Here is a 13,831-nt window from a genome sequence, read left to right as displayed (position 1 = left end):
CCAGTGGCAAGAGAAGAGACACCCCATATCTCTCCTAGCTAGCTCATTGCCTGCCTAGTTAGGAAATCCCACTTTTTTTTTCTTTAAAAGATTTTATGTATTTATCCATGAGAGACACACAGAGAGGCAGAGACACAGGCAGAGGGAGAAGCAGGCTCCATGCAGGGAGCCTGATGCGGGACTCGATCCCAGGATCCCGGGATCACGCCCTGGGCTGAAGGCAGATGCTCAACCGCTGAGCCACCCAGGCGTCCCAGGAAATCCCATTTTGTAGGCCATAACAATAGGACTGGGTTTTATTATCAGGGCTAGGGAGTGAGGGGGGTGGGGATAGCTGTTCCTCCAGAACAGTACTGTCTGGCTGAAATATAATAGAGCCACACATGACACTTAAAATTTTCTAGAAGCCACATTAAAAAGCTAAAAATGAGCAAGTGAAATTAATTTTGATATATTCGATTTAATCCAACATATCCAGAATATTCTCATTTCAATAGGCAATGAGTTACGAATGGGATGTTTTATGACCTGCTTTTTGGCATCCAGTTTTTTGGATCCCAGTGTGTATGTTACACTTCGAGCACATCCCCGTTTGTGCTAGTCACACCTTCAGTGCTCAGTGGCCCCCCGGGGTTGTGGCTATTGGATTGCTCATGACATCACAAGCTGGGAGCTATAGAGCAACAGCTTCTGCTTCAGTAATCATCAACAGGGACTCAGTCTTGATGATTTTGTCTGTTCTCAGTAGGGCTGCATTGGAACCTGGCGATACAGTGACTTTAATTGTCCCCCAGGGGGAAACAGGGGCCCCCCTCTCCCCCAATCACAGGTAAAATAGCAGACCCAAAGTGCTCGACCTGAATAACAGGGAAAAGGGAATTCACGCTCTCGGGACCTGTTTGTATCACACTTCACACTTTGAATCCTCCCCCAGGGCCCAGTGTGTAGAGTGAAACATGAGATGTAGAGTTCGGGTTATTCGTGAAGTTCAAACAGCCACTAGAGAGGAGTAGAATTGGATTTAGGTCTACCGAATTCTGAAGCCCTCCTAGCCTCGTATAAGTATCACTCCTAGGAAATCAGGTAAAAGGCAGATTTGTTCTTCTCACCCCCAAGGGCCCCTCGGAATTCACCCAGGAATCTGCAGTTCTATTGCACTCCCGTTGATTCTGATGAGATGGTCCTTATGCCACACTTTGAGCAACAGTGGAGGGAAGGGGCTCTTCACGCCTTTCGGGATGCAGCTAACTCCCAGCACCCATCTTGCTTGGATGGTCCTTGGAGGAGAGATGGCTTTGAGACTTACACCCAGCTTTCTCCCCTTTTTGGCCTTTTCCGAAGAGCCCACATGTGGGGGATCTTTGGGTTGAAATGAACCGGTTCTGTTCATGCTTTCCAAGAATTTGATAGCAACCGAATTACAGAAAGAACGTTTCAAGGAAATCTCTGCATCTGGGGATGCTCGTTACAACAGCAACAAAAAAGAAGATTGTGTACTTAAAGAATACAAGTTACATATTTGTGCTGAATTGGTGGTTTGGAATAACAATAGAACAAGGTTCGGTTGTATCCTGCCCTGTGTGTGTGTGTGTGTGTGTTTTTTTTTTTAATTTCCAATCTGCCTGTCAGTGTTTCTCTATACAATGTACACAATGTGAACTGCAACATCTTAAATGTTTGGCAGGACATTCATGCTCATGACATCACATGCTGGGAGGACAGGGAGGCCACTGTAGGGCTGGCCTTGGGGAGAGGCAGCATCAGTGCTGCCATTGAGATCTCCCCACAAAAGAGTGTGTGACAGCCAGATGTGCAGCTTAATGGAGACTGAACCAGAATTGTGGGGGGGACATTGGCACATGCTGCTTAATGGCTTGAATAGCAGCTCTTGAGGAATCTATGTTTCTCTCCCTCATGCAGAATCTCAGAGCTCAGGCTTTGTGGCCCTGTGGCCGGGGGAGGGAATGGAGATGGAGGGACTTGTCACTGCTCCATGCCCCATTGTTGAAATGAAAAAAATGTGGAAATGTTAAGCCATTTCTAGAAAATTTTGCATTTTGCAAGATAAGAATTGCTTATGCTCTGCCTCAGAATTAGCTTCCGAATAAATAGCAAAGGGCACCCAGGTGTCACAGCCCAGGGCTTTCTTTATTTAAAACAGTTCTTTCTCTCATGTTGAGTTCGGTAGGCCTTTGCTTTTCTGACTATAATGTGAATACAGATCATGGGGGAAAGGTGAGGGGGAGTCCTGTAAAAATGCAGATTCTGAGTCAGCAGGTGTGGGGTTGGGCCTGGGATCCTGCATTTCTAACAAGCTCTCAGGCAATGCCGATGCTGTGGGTATAGACTCTCGCCTGGAGCAATCTATACTCGTTAAAGAACGCTTACATGTTGTAGAAAAATGAAGTAAGAAAAAAAAATTTACCCATCGTTTCATCATTAGAGCAATTTCTTTTGTATGTATTCTTGGTCATTGTTTTATTGTAAAACAAAACCCTCTAATATCCTATACGTATAGTGTGTAATCTATTTTTTAAAAAAGTTAATATAGGGAGAACATTTTCTTGTATCAGTAAATGTTTTTCTAAGACAAAAATTGTGATATCTTCATAACCTTCCATTGTTTGGATGTACCATAACTTACTCAAGGAGTTCTCAAGAATATCTTGGTTATGTCGGTTCTTTTCTAATTCTTCAAAGCAATTTTGCCGTGAACATCCTTATAGGCCAAGAATTGCACATCCACATGATGATCCCTGTAAGATAAATCCCTAGAAAAAGGAGTTGCTGGATCACTACTCCAGACAGTGTTTTAGGAACAATTTATTTTCTTGACCAAGGGGGTGCTTCGCTTCCCCCAGCTTTTATGATAGGTTGCAGTGTATCAGTTTAATATGCTGTTTTAGATAAATTATTTGAAATATTTAACATTTCACCTATGATGATATGGAATTATATAAGATGTACTTGTAATAAATAGTCAACGGAAAAATTCCAGATCACGATAGGAGGAAAGGCATGAGAGGGGAGGCTGGGGGTCTGAAGTTCTGCTTGCTGTACATTACAATTCTGCTTCAGTTGACTCTGGTCTACAGGGGGTCCAAACGTGAGCATTTCTCTTCAGGAGCCCTTGTGTTGGGAACGCTCGATCCCAACAGCTCTGGTTAGGAGGGGGAAGCTCTGGGAGCATTGCTAGCTGAATCATTATTTTTTTATTTATTTGCCACCCCCGTCCCCCACCCCCATAACCTATTAAGCATGAGACAAAAAACAAAATGAATCACGTGCCCCACACCTTCTAAATGTTAATCCTGTGCATATGCTAGGGAGAGAATTTACTCGGGTTCTCTTGCCCACTGCGCTTGTTTATGTTTCAATATAGGGTCAGAAAAAATGCACATCAAGGGGAGCTTCTAGAGGCATGAAAAGGCCCAGGACTGTTGGGGATGAAGGCAGCCAGGGACCTTTGGGTGTTTCCCTTGGGAAACAGAACCTTCTATGAACAGAACAGAACCTTCTCCGCACACAGTTAGGAGGCCTTGCTTGCATATTCCGGCCCACAGCTGACCTGGGGATGCTGCTCTTTCCTTCAATTAATTCTGGGCTATGCCAAACCCTTCCCTTCTCACGTTGGTCTTTCCTGAACCAGAACATAGCTCGTATTTGCCTACATCACAAACTATCTAAGCAAGGATCTCAAACCATCCCATTCATTATTCCTTAAGGTATGGCATGGGCACCACCAGCGTAAGACTCATTCAGTAAATGCAGATTGGTGAGCCCTATCTCAGACCTACAGAGACAGTGGCTGGGGCTGGGCCTGGGAATATGCATTTTATTTTTTGAATGTTACTATTATGTGTTTAAGACTTTATTTTCAAGTAATCACTGTATGCGGGGCTTGAACTTACAACCCTGAGATCAAGAGTTGCATGCTCTACTCACTGAGCCAGCCAGGGGCCTCCTGGGAATCTGGATTTTAAATGACTCCTGAAGTGATTCTGGTGTACTCCGAAGTTTGAGAACCACTGAAATAGGTTCAATAAATGTAAGTTCTAGAAGAATACCTGGTTGGATGAAGAAAACAGAAGCCAGAAAGGTTGGTGATTTACCCAAGGCCATATTCTAGTGAGTCATTTCTCAATTCCTAGGACTGTAAAACAGTGGAGTTGTGGTTTGGGGGATCTGCTTTTTTTTTTTTTTTTTTTTTTTAGGACTTATTTATTTGAGAAAGAGTGTGTCAGGGGAGGGGCAGGGGGGAGATCTTCAAGCAGACCCTCCACTGAGGCAAGGCCCGATATGGGGCTTGATCTCCTGATGCTGAGATCATGACTTGAGCCAAAATTAAGAGTCAGACGCTTAACCCACTGAGCCATCCAGGGCCCCAGGACTATTCCTTCTTTGAATTATCCATCCCATCAGAATGAATTCTTCCCTTGTCTTACCTGACCCTTCTTCCCCGGCCTTGGAGCAGGCCCCTGACTTGGGGGTGGCCTGTCCAAAGCTGGGGTCCATCCTCCATTGGATCTGTGGGTCAGAGCACATTCCTCTCTGACAGCCAGACTGGGAAGACGTGAGGCTGGACGTTCTTAGAGCTGTGGTTCCAGCATGGCTGGAAAAGGGAACCTGGGAAAACGAGGCCAGTGGCAGAGGGGAGCAGAGGGAGAAGAACGGAGAGCATGAGGGAGCCTGGTTCCATCGTTTCCGAGGCCAGCTTTACCAATGCTCTCTGGTTACACCAATATTCACCCCTTTACTTTTCTTGATTGAAATCTGACAGTTGCAAGCAGAAGAATTCTGACCAGGCCGAGGCTGTAGTTCTAGGCCAGTTCCCACCACGTCCGTGCTCCTCTACCCCTGGGCGCTGGGCCCTTTCGTTCGCTAGCTGCGTGGTCTGAACGGGACTCCTCTGCCACAATGAAAGGTCCAGAAGATGGATGCGTGACCTAAGTCAGGCCAATCAAGTTCCCAATTCCCTCCAAGAATCTTTCAAAACGGAAACTAAAGGAGGAGATCTTTCTTCTCCACCTAGGAGAGTTTCCAGTCTCCACGGCGTCCGTCCACTTTGTGAAGCACCTTATCTGTGGGAGTGGAGAGAAGGAGCAGGAGTGGAAGATGGGGGCAGACCCAGCAACGTGCAGGTGTCTACTTCCAGGCGACCTGGGGGCCACCTCCATCAATTTGGTTAAAGCTAATCTGAGCTAGCGTGCTGTCACTTGTAATCCAAAAGTCCTCTCTAGTAGAGGGGCCCATGAGTGGTTTGACTAGGCCTGGAGCCCGAGGCAGTCTCACGTGTGGGCTGCTGTTTATGTAGGGTGAGGGCTGGGGTTTTGTCGCTAGTGTTTATCCTGAGACCCACAGACACCCTCCTCGCAGCCACCACCATTCTCTACCACCCCACACTAGCTGCTAAGTCCTAGTTTAGGAAAACAGAAATCACCTTAGGGTTACAAATGGATTGTAATACAGGGAATTGGTTGTGGATATGGAACAGCTGGGAAGCCCAAACAGACTTGGCGGTAGAAGGAAGCCACTGGCAGGGGATGGAGAAGCCATGGGAGGAGGCCATGTGACCAGAACCCAGACGCTGGGGCCATCTAGTTAGGGCTGGGACCATGATGGGTACCTGATGAGGGCTGAGACAGAGGGGGGGCTGTCCTGTGGGATCGGGGGCAATGGAGGAGACTCAGCCCTTGCCCAAGGAGCCACTGAAGCAAAGTGAAAGAAAATACTCTGATTTCCCCCCCACCCCCCGCTACCCTCCAGGCTTCCGACAGTGCCTCTTTTGGGCAGAACTACCAGAAGTCAGCAGAGGTCAAGGATCCTGGGAAATGTACAGAGAAGAGTGAGAGAAGGGCAGGAAATGGTCCTCAGAGCACATGGGCAGTGGGGTCTGAACTTGGCGGAGCAGGTCCGAGGGTTAAGGAACCTCAAACTGCTGAGGGCGAAGCAGGTGCAGGGGGTGGGTGGATAGGCACCCCCGGGAGGCCACCTGTAAGTACCTCACAAACAGGTACTTCTAGCTTTGTTTAAAATACCGATTCGAAACTGATTCCCAAATCTACCTTCCCCACTGGAAGCAGTTATGCTTTTGACAGCACTCAGATGTCCTACAGTTCTGCTCAGGGTCAGAGACAAAATTGCTGCTCTCACAGTGCTTCCTGGAACCAGAACCAGAACTGGGGTTCTTTCCCACTGATGCTAGATTGGCTGTACCTCCGGGGGGCCCTTCCACCTGTCCACTCTCAGCATCCGATCGGGGTACAGTCCCAGGTGTCAGGTACCTCACGGCTAGTGGCACAGTCTGGCTCATCGTGGATGAGGCCGCTGTTAGCTCCATAGCACTGGCATCTTTAGTCTTCTTTGGAAAGTTACGCCCTAAATGAAAAGGGGAAAATAAAATGCCAACGGAAGCACATTAGTGCAGATTATAGACACGAGTTAACCGGATATCTGATCTATAAAGGCGTACGAATGAGGTCTTCTCTCAACCTTGTACCTTTTTTTAATGGGGCCGAAAATCAGCCAATCCCTTAATTGCATCAAGTCCATTGATTTCATTATGAGCAGAACAGCGAGGCCTTCCCCAGGTCTCGGCACCAGGCCCCGCAGAGACCTTCTGCAGAGGAGAACACTGTTCCTTCTTAGGGTGAAAAATTAGTGGGAAGTGTCAATCTTTGCTTGTCTTACTGATTCTAAAACTGCCTCTTTAGGTGTCAGGACTCAGTTTGCCTTGTGATGGGTACAATAACGACAGCGGCGTCGGCTGGCGGGGACGCATACATGGGAGTGTGACCAGGGGCGGGTTCCAGAGTCGAGGAGGGACACTGACCTCCAGGCTGGAAGCTGTAGGTGGTGTGAGGGGGCTGAACTGTTCCTCCTCCAGAAATACACAGAATAAGGACTCTTTTCAGAGTTGATTAAAAAACAGAATAACAAAACCCAAAGCTAAGCACTACCGAGTGACAAATGCGGATAGATGCCACCACGAGTCATTTCGTGAACCGTGAGAGTCTGGCAAGACCCAGTCTTGGCCTGGGACACCAGGTCTTCCTCCCGGAGCCCCCAGGGGCCCTGGCTCCTTCCAACACCTGCTTCATCAGTCCTAGCGGTGGCCCTTGGACACCTGCTCCAGGACGTCAGCATCTACACTGCAGGTGGAAACAGGATCGGAGGAAATGAGTGGAGGCCCATGCCCACCACGTCCTAGGGCAGTTCCCCGAAGCTGCCACAGGGGTCTGGCTGGCTGTAGGAAGTCACACGGCCACATCCAGCTGCAGGAGATGCTGGGACATAGAATCTTCCTCAGGGCCCCCTACGTCCTTTGCAGTGCCCTGCATAAAATGACGATGTGGGACTCTTTTTAGAAAAAGCAGGAAAAAAAAAAAAAAAAAAAAAAAAGAAAAAAAAGAAAAAAAAAAAAAGAAAAAAAAAAGAAAAAGCAGGAAAAAAGTGTGAAAACAAAGCATGGAATTTTTTTCCTTTTCCTGTGGTCTCTCTTTTGACTTGTCATGAGGGTTTTTTGTTGTTGTTCTTATTTTTGCTATTTAATGCTGTTCTAGGTCAAGGAAAACTCAAATTTTAAATTACTCGTATGAATTTTACTTTTTTTTAAGAAAGATTATTTATTCATTTATTTGAGAGAGAGAGAGAGAGAGCACAAATGGTGGAGGGGCATAGGGAGAGGTTGAGCCTGATGCAGGGCTCCACCCCAGGACCCTGAGATCTTGATGTAGGTCAAAGACAGCCACCCAGGTCCCCCTTACTGTTCTTTGTATTGTGCAATGTCTGTTTTAAATGCAAATGTAAGAACGTTTCACTTTTATGCAGGAATCCCAAAGGTCCACAATTTGTATTTGATAGCTCATGCACTGTATTAGTATTTAATTCTTATGAGAACTGTGGAAACACTGCACAAAGCTAACTCAGTTGTCTTTTCTTTCACTTGTTGGTATGCACACAGTCGACCAACACTCTCTACCTCTAGCTGCTTGATGAGTAAGGAAGGGCTGAGATGAGAAGGAACAATAAGTTGCCCTATTTTTCCCCTTCCTTCTCTGGCATCATTTTCAGTGTAAAGCGGTTGGTGAATCCAGGGAACTAACACAAGGATATGATAGAGTTCCCTGGTCGTTTATGTTTCTTAGAACTCCATTGCCTGCTTGCTTGCTTTCTTTCTTTCTCAAATATTTTATTTATTTATTCATGAGAGACGTGCAGAGAGAGGCAGAGACACAGGCAGAGGGAGAAGCAGGCTCCTCCCAGGGAACCCGATGTGGGACTCGATCCCAGGACCCCGGGATCATGCTCCAAGCCGAAGGCAGACACTCAAATGCTGAGCCACCCAGACATCCCATCCATTGTCTTCTTTCTATTTGAAGTGAGTCATAGTTTGAATAGTAATTGTGGCCTCTGGAGACTGGCTGTGCACCTGCATCCTCAGTATCTTAGTCTATTCAGGCTGCTATAACAAAATACCACAGACTGGGTGGATTAGAAACAACAGAAATTTATTTCTCACCGTTTGGAAGGCTGGAAGCTCAAGATAAAGGCATTAACATGGGGTCCTTCTGGTAGGGACCCTCCTCCTGGTTCACAGTGGGTGCCCTCTTGCTGCATCTCATATGGTGGAAGGTGAGGAAGCTCCCTGAGTCCTCCTTTATAAAAGCTGTATTCCCGTGAAAACTCTAGCCCCAGGACTTAAGTACCTCCCAGAGACTCCACCTCCTAATACCATCATTTGTGGAGCTTAGGATTTCAACATATGAATTTTTGGGGCCCACAACCATTCAGATCATGGCACTCAATCATAGACATAGCACACTCTCACCTTTGAGCTTGCTTTGGATCTTGCTGAATTCCCACACACCATGGATCCACTTGAATGGTGTGCTCATGGGGTGTCATGATGCTATCTGAAAATATGGTGGCAAGAAATGATGGACACGTGTATTGCACATATTTTCTCTGCTCACTTGCATGCTCCATTGTCTTATTAGACTTCAGTTATGAAACACAAGTTCAATGGTAAAGTCATCAAGAATTTCAAGACGGTGGCAGCAGAGAATTGAACCAAGCATAGTATCCTCCTGCTTTCAGGGCCTGTGAGACTACACAGGTCATGTGTCCATGAAGCTGACCTTGCCCTTTATTCTAGCTGGCTATGTGCCCAGCTAATTTTTTTAATTAAGTTTGTAAGAAGAAAATGGATTTTGAGGGAAACCTATGTCATATCTTTTAACAATTCTATGAGAAGGGTATCTGGTATCTGTCTTAGTTGAGACTGCTATCATGAAAACACCATAGACTCAGTGGGTTAAATAATAAACACTAATTTCTTACAGCTCTGGAAGCTGAGAAGTCTAAGATCAAGGTGCCAGCAGATCTAGTGTCTGGTGAGGACTCTCTTCCTGGTTTGTGGACGGCTGCTTTCTTGCTGTTCCCTCATGGGGTAGGAAGAGAGAGTGAGCAAGCAAGGGAGCTCTAGACTTTCCCTCTTCTTTTTCTTTCTTTCTTTCTTTTTTTTAAAAGATTTGTTTATTTATTTATATTTATTTTATTTTTTTAGAGAGAGAGAGTGTGAGAAGAGGGGCAGAGGGAGAGAATCTTTAAGCAGACTCCCTGCTGAGTGGGGAGGCCAACCTAAAGGTCAATATCATGACCCATGAGATCATGACCTGAGCTTAAACCAAGAGTTGGTTGCTCAACTGATTGAGCCACCCAGGCATCCCTACACTTGCCTTCTTCTTATAGAAGCACAAATTCCATCATGGGGCTCCGCTGTCATAACCTCATCTAGGTTAATTACCTCTGAAAGGCACCCCATCCAAACATCGTCACATTGGGGGTTAGGGCTTCAACAAATGAAATTGTGGGGCACACAGATATTCAGTTTATTTAACAATCAGATGGGATGAGCACTGGGTGTTATACTATATGTTGGCAAATCGAACTCCAATAAAAAAAATATACAAAAAACCCCCCAACAGCAACCAATCAGTATCGTCCCCTTTCTCCCATGGAAAAAAACAGAGCACAGGGGGATGAAGTAATGAGCCAAGGCTACAGAGTGAGTAAGCATCAAGATTTTAACTCAGCTGTTCTAAAGCTAAAGCCAGTCCTCATATTGCTACAGCCTCCTTGGAGCTTATGAAATGAAGTTATTTAACAACATGAAGCAGGATCAAAATGCCCCAAACAGGACATTAAAGAGAAGTATACATTTTACTAAAGATAGTAACAGAGTGCACCATAGATGTTTTGTTCATTTATTTTATTTATTTTTTAAAAATATTTCACTTATTTATTCATGAGAGACACAGAGACAGAGAGAGAGGCAGAGACACAGGCAGAGGGAGAAGCAGGCTCCATGCAGGGAGCCCGACATGGGACTGGATCCCAGGTCTCCAGGATCATGCCCCGGGCCGAAGGCGGCACCAAACCTCTGAGCCACCAGGGCTGCCCTGTTTTGTTCATTTAATTCTTTGAATAATGCCATGAGTTGGGGGCTCTCATATACTCATTTTACAGATAAGAAAACAGAGGCACAGAGAGCTTAAGTAAATTGCCTCAGGTTGCACAGCCAAGATCATAACCTTTCAGTCTGACTGTAAAGCCTGAAGTGTTAGCCACTGGTCTAGCCCTCAAGAGGAATTTACCTCCTCCAAAGTGGGGTGAATTACTATGGAAAGCCACCGGTCAAAAGGACAGATTCAAAATTAGCATAAGGTTCTTTAACATAAATACTCTCCTTATTAAAGATGTTAGTCTTAGAATAGAGTTAAATTCTGGACCTGTTTTCAAAACACATATTTTAGAAAGGGATTGTGTTTCTGTAGCCAATTGGGAAATAAAGGGAACTCTGTGGTGTAAGGGCTGTTGAATATTTGTATCTCTGGAAAGAGGAAAGGTAGCCTCATATTCCCCACCGCACCACACATGGGTTTTCAGGAAATAAGGGGAATTAGCTACCGAGGGGAGTAAACTCTCTTGTTGGCTTTGAAGTCCTAATGAATGGCAGATCATAATCTATACGTGGAAGGTAAAGTCACACGGGAGCGCCTTTTGCTGGTGTGGGCCACTATGGTCACTTGTCAGCAGGGGGTGGGGCGGATGGGGGCATGGGGAGGTGGGGGAGGGGATATGGACAGCGTTCAGGCTATGGGTTTGGTTTGTGAACAAATACCAACATGAGGGTGTGCACTCTGTTTTTAGCAAAGAAATCATTGGGCTGGAAAGCCCTCAAAATACCCATCACTCAATAAGACCTCCTTAGGAAAACAATAAGATTTTTGTTCAGAAGTTAACAAGTTTGGGCTTAAAATTTGAAAATAAAAGAAGAGAGCACTGTAGGTCAGGAGGTCATTCTGAGCTACGTCCAATCCAGCAAGACCCCTAAAAGGGAAGTAGGGCCTTGCTTTTGGTAAAAAAAAAAAAAAAATTGGTTTTAGGATGGCAGAGAGGGCTGGGGCAATGATTCCTTAGTCCTGAACTTCTCCTCCTAGCCCCAGGAGGGTGGGCAATGCCAAGACCAGGAGACCATCAAAGACTCCCTCTGTGTGTTCGGATTTGGAATTTATCTCTGATGTCATGCTAAGAACAAAAGAATCCGGCTGAGTGTCAGGCTGGAGTGGCTGCAGTGCCCCTGAAGGAGAGGAGTGGGGTTTGTGTCCTCCTTGAGGTCCATCTCCAAGCCCTGGAGCTTTCCCTGAGCAAACCTAACTTTCCTTTAATTACCCCTTAGAGGGCTACTCTCCATGAATGTGTCTGAACCCTCCTTGAACCCGTTTCTGCCTCAGCTAGTGCTGTTACTTAGAGTTAATGTGTTCCATATGGTTGCCACCCATGGGGAGAGTAGTCAGTCCTCTTATCTGTCCTCAGATTGTCTCCTGGAAGAGGGGACCCCCCCCGCCACCATCGGACTGCCAAATTCTCCGGTTTGCCCTGGGATATTATAGCAAATTAGTTGTATGATTAATGAAAATAAAACACACCTTGTGGCAAAAAAAAGGGGGGGATCCCTGGGTGGCTCAGTGGTTTGGCCGCTGCCTTCGACCCAGGGCGTGATCCTGGAGTCCTGGGATCGAGTCCCACGCTGGGCTCCCTGCGTGGGGCCTGCCTTCTCCCTCTCCTCCTCTCTCTGTGTCTCTCATGAATAAATCAATAAAATCTAAAAAAACAAAAAACAAAAAACCAGCTTCTCCTGGAAGCTGGTTGCTTTGTCTCATCCATACAGGAGTTCAGTGGTTCCCGCCTGAGTTACTCACCCTGTCTCCTGGCTCAATAAACTGTTCTCAGTGCCTGAGAAGGAGCCGTTTTTGAGATGCACGTTTTGCACAAGAAGGTTGGTAAACAATCTGCAGCAGCTGAAAATGTGGGGAGAGCCACAGAGAATTAGCTTCTAATGCATCCAAGTTCTAATCTGTTAAATGGAAACAAAAGGTTCCCAGAATTTGGGAGAAGAAAACTAAATATGTTTCCATCTCATTTTCAAAAGCACCATATTGCTCTGTAACGAAAAGTGATAAAGATGCCTCTAATTTCCCTCTATGTTCTTTTCACTAACTGGCTGGGCATTTTCAGGAAACAGAGAATTTCATCATATTCATGAATTCAAATTAGCAGGGTTCTTAGGAAAGATACTGGAATGTGCCTTTGTTTGGTCAAGTGAATTTAATGATTGTATTTTGAGAGTTTGCCAGAAAATGCCACTACTTTTCAATATTTAATTGCTCTCTAAAACGTTTTCATAGCTGGATATATAATTCCACATTATTATCTTTTACTCAGTGGTATAGCTTAAATTCTAGGACAGCAGCAAAATTTTTAGAGACGATTTCTGTTCCTTTGATTACTACAAAATAAACAGACCCTGGCTTACCTAAAAGCCCCGCTCCTTTGTGTATTCCTTCACATTTTATGCACAGGATTCATGGGCGCTTTTCATGTCCTGCTATTAAGTCTTAAAAGAAGATTTTTATTCTGCAAAATTTGTTAACCATCTCCTCTGTTTCTAGATGTACATGGGTTTATTCATCTTTCTAGATGAATGATTGTATTAGGTATTATATGTAGTATAAAATGTACACAAAAATATTAAAAGAATGGGAAAAATTAAATAACATTTTAATTTTATCTCATATTACTCATTAATGATACAAACTCTTTTTCTTCTCTTCAAATTAGTAATAATAATAATATAGGGGAGCAATGAGTTTGAAGCTACTCCATTATTTAATACTGGGATAAAAATATTCAAAAGTCTGATTCTTAATGCAGTTGATTTTACTGTTTGATTTTAATAGCTGCTTTGGCTGGAAAATATACCTCGTATGAGGACACAGAATAATATAGGAAAAGCATATCATTGACTGTCTTCCTCATTCAATAATTATACTCTTGTGTCAACCTCCTGCATCAATTTTGCAAAGATTCGTATTAAAAGTTGGCAGTTTTCCATCTTCCTTGATGCATTTCAGTTGTTTTTTCGAACTAATGAGATAGGTTGCATTTCTGTATTTCTAAGAAATTGTTTGAAACCCATAGAGCTTCTTCATTTGTAAGATTTCCGAATTGGATTAAAAATTTTAAGTTGTCTATATGTACAGTAATACCATTTTAATAGTTGATAACGTATTATTTTCAGTAATAAAACCACATACATGTCCAAATAGCTCTTTTCAAAACAGTCTCTCCATTGCACTAATTTTCTTCAAAAGCAGTTGTTCTTCGTGAGTTGTTATGAAAGAGTAACAACGTTTATTTTGTTTTTATTTTTTATTTTTTAAAGATTTTACTTATTTATTTAAGAGAGAGAGAGAGAAAGAGAGAG

Source organism: Vulpes lagopus, chromosome 17, assembly GCF_018345385.1.
Source record: "Vulpes lagopus strain Blue_001 chromosome 17, ASM1834538v1, whole genome shotgun sequence".
In the NCBI taxonomy this organism is placed as follows: Eukaryota; Metazoa; Chordata; class Mammalia; order Carnivora; family Canidae; genus Vulpes; species Vulpes lagopus.
This window is presented reverse-complemented; position numbering follows the sequence as displayed.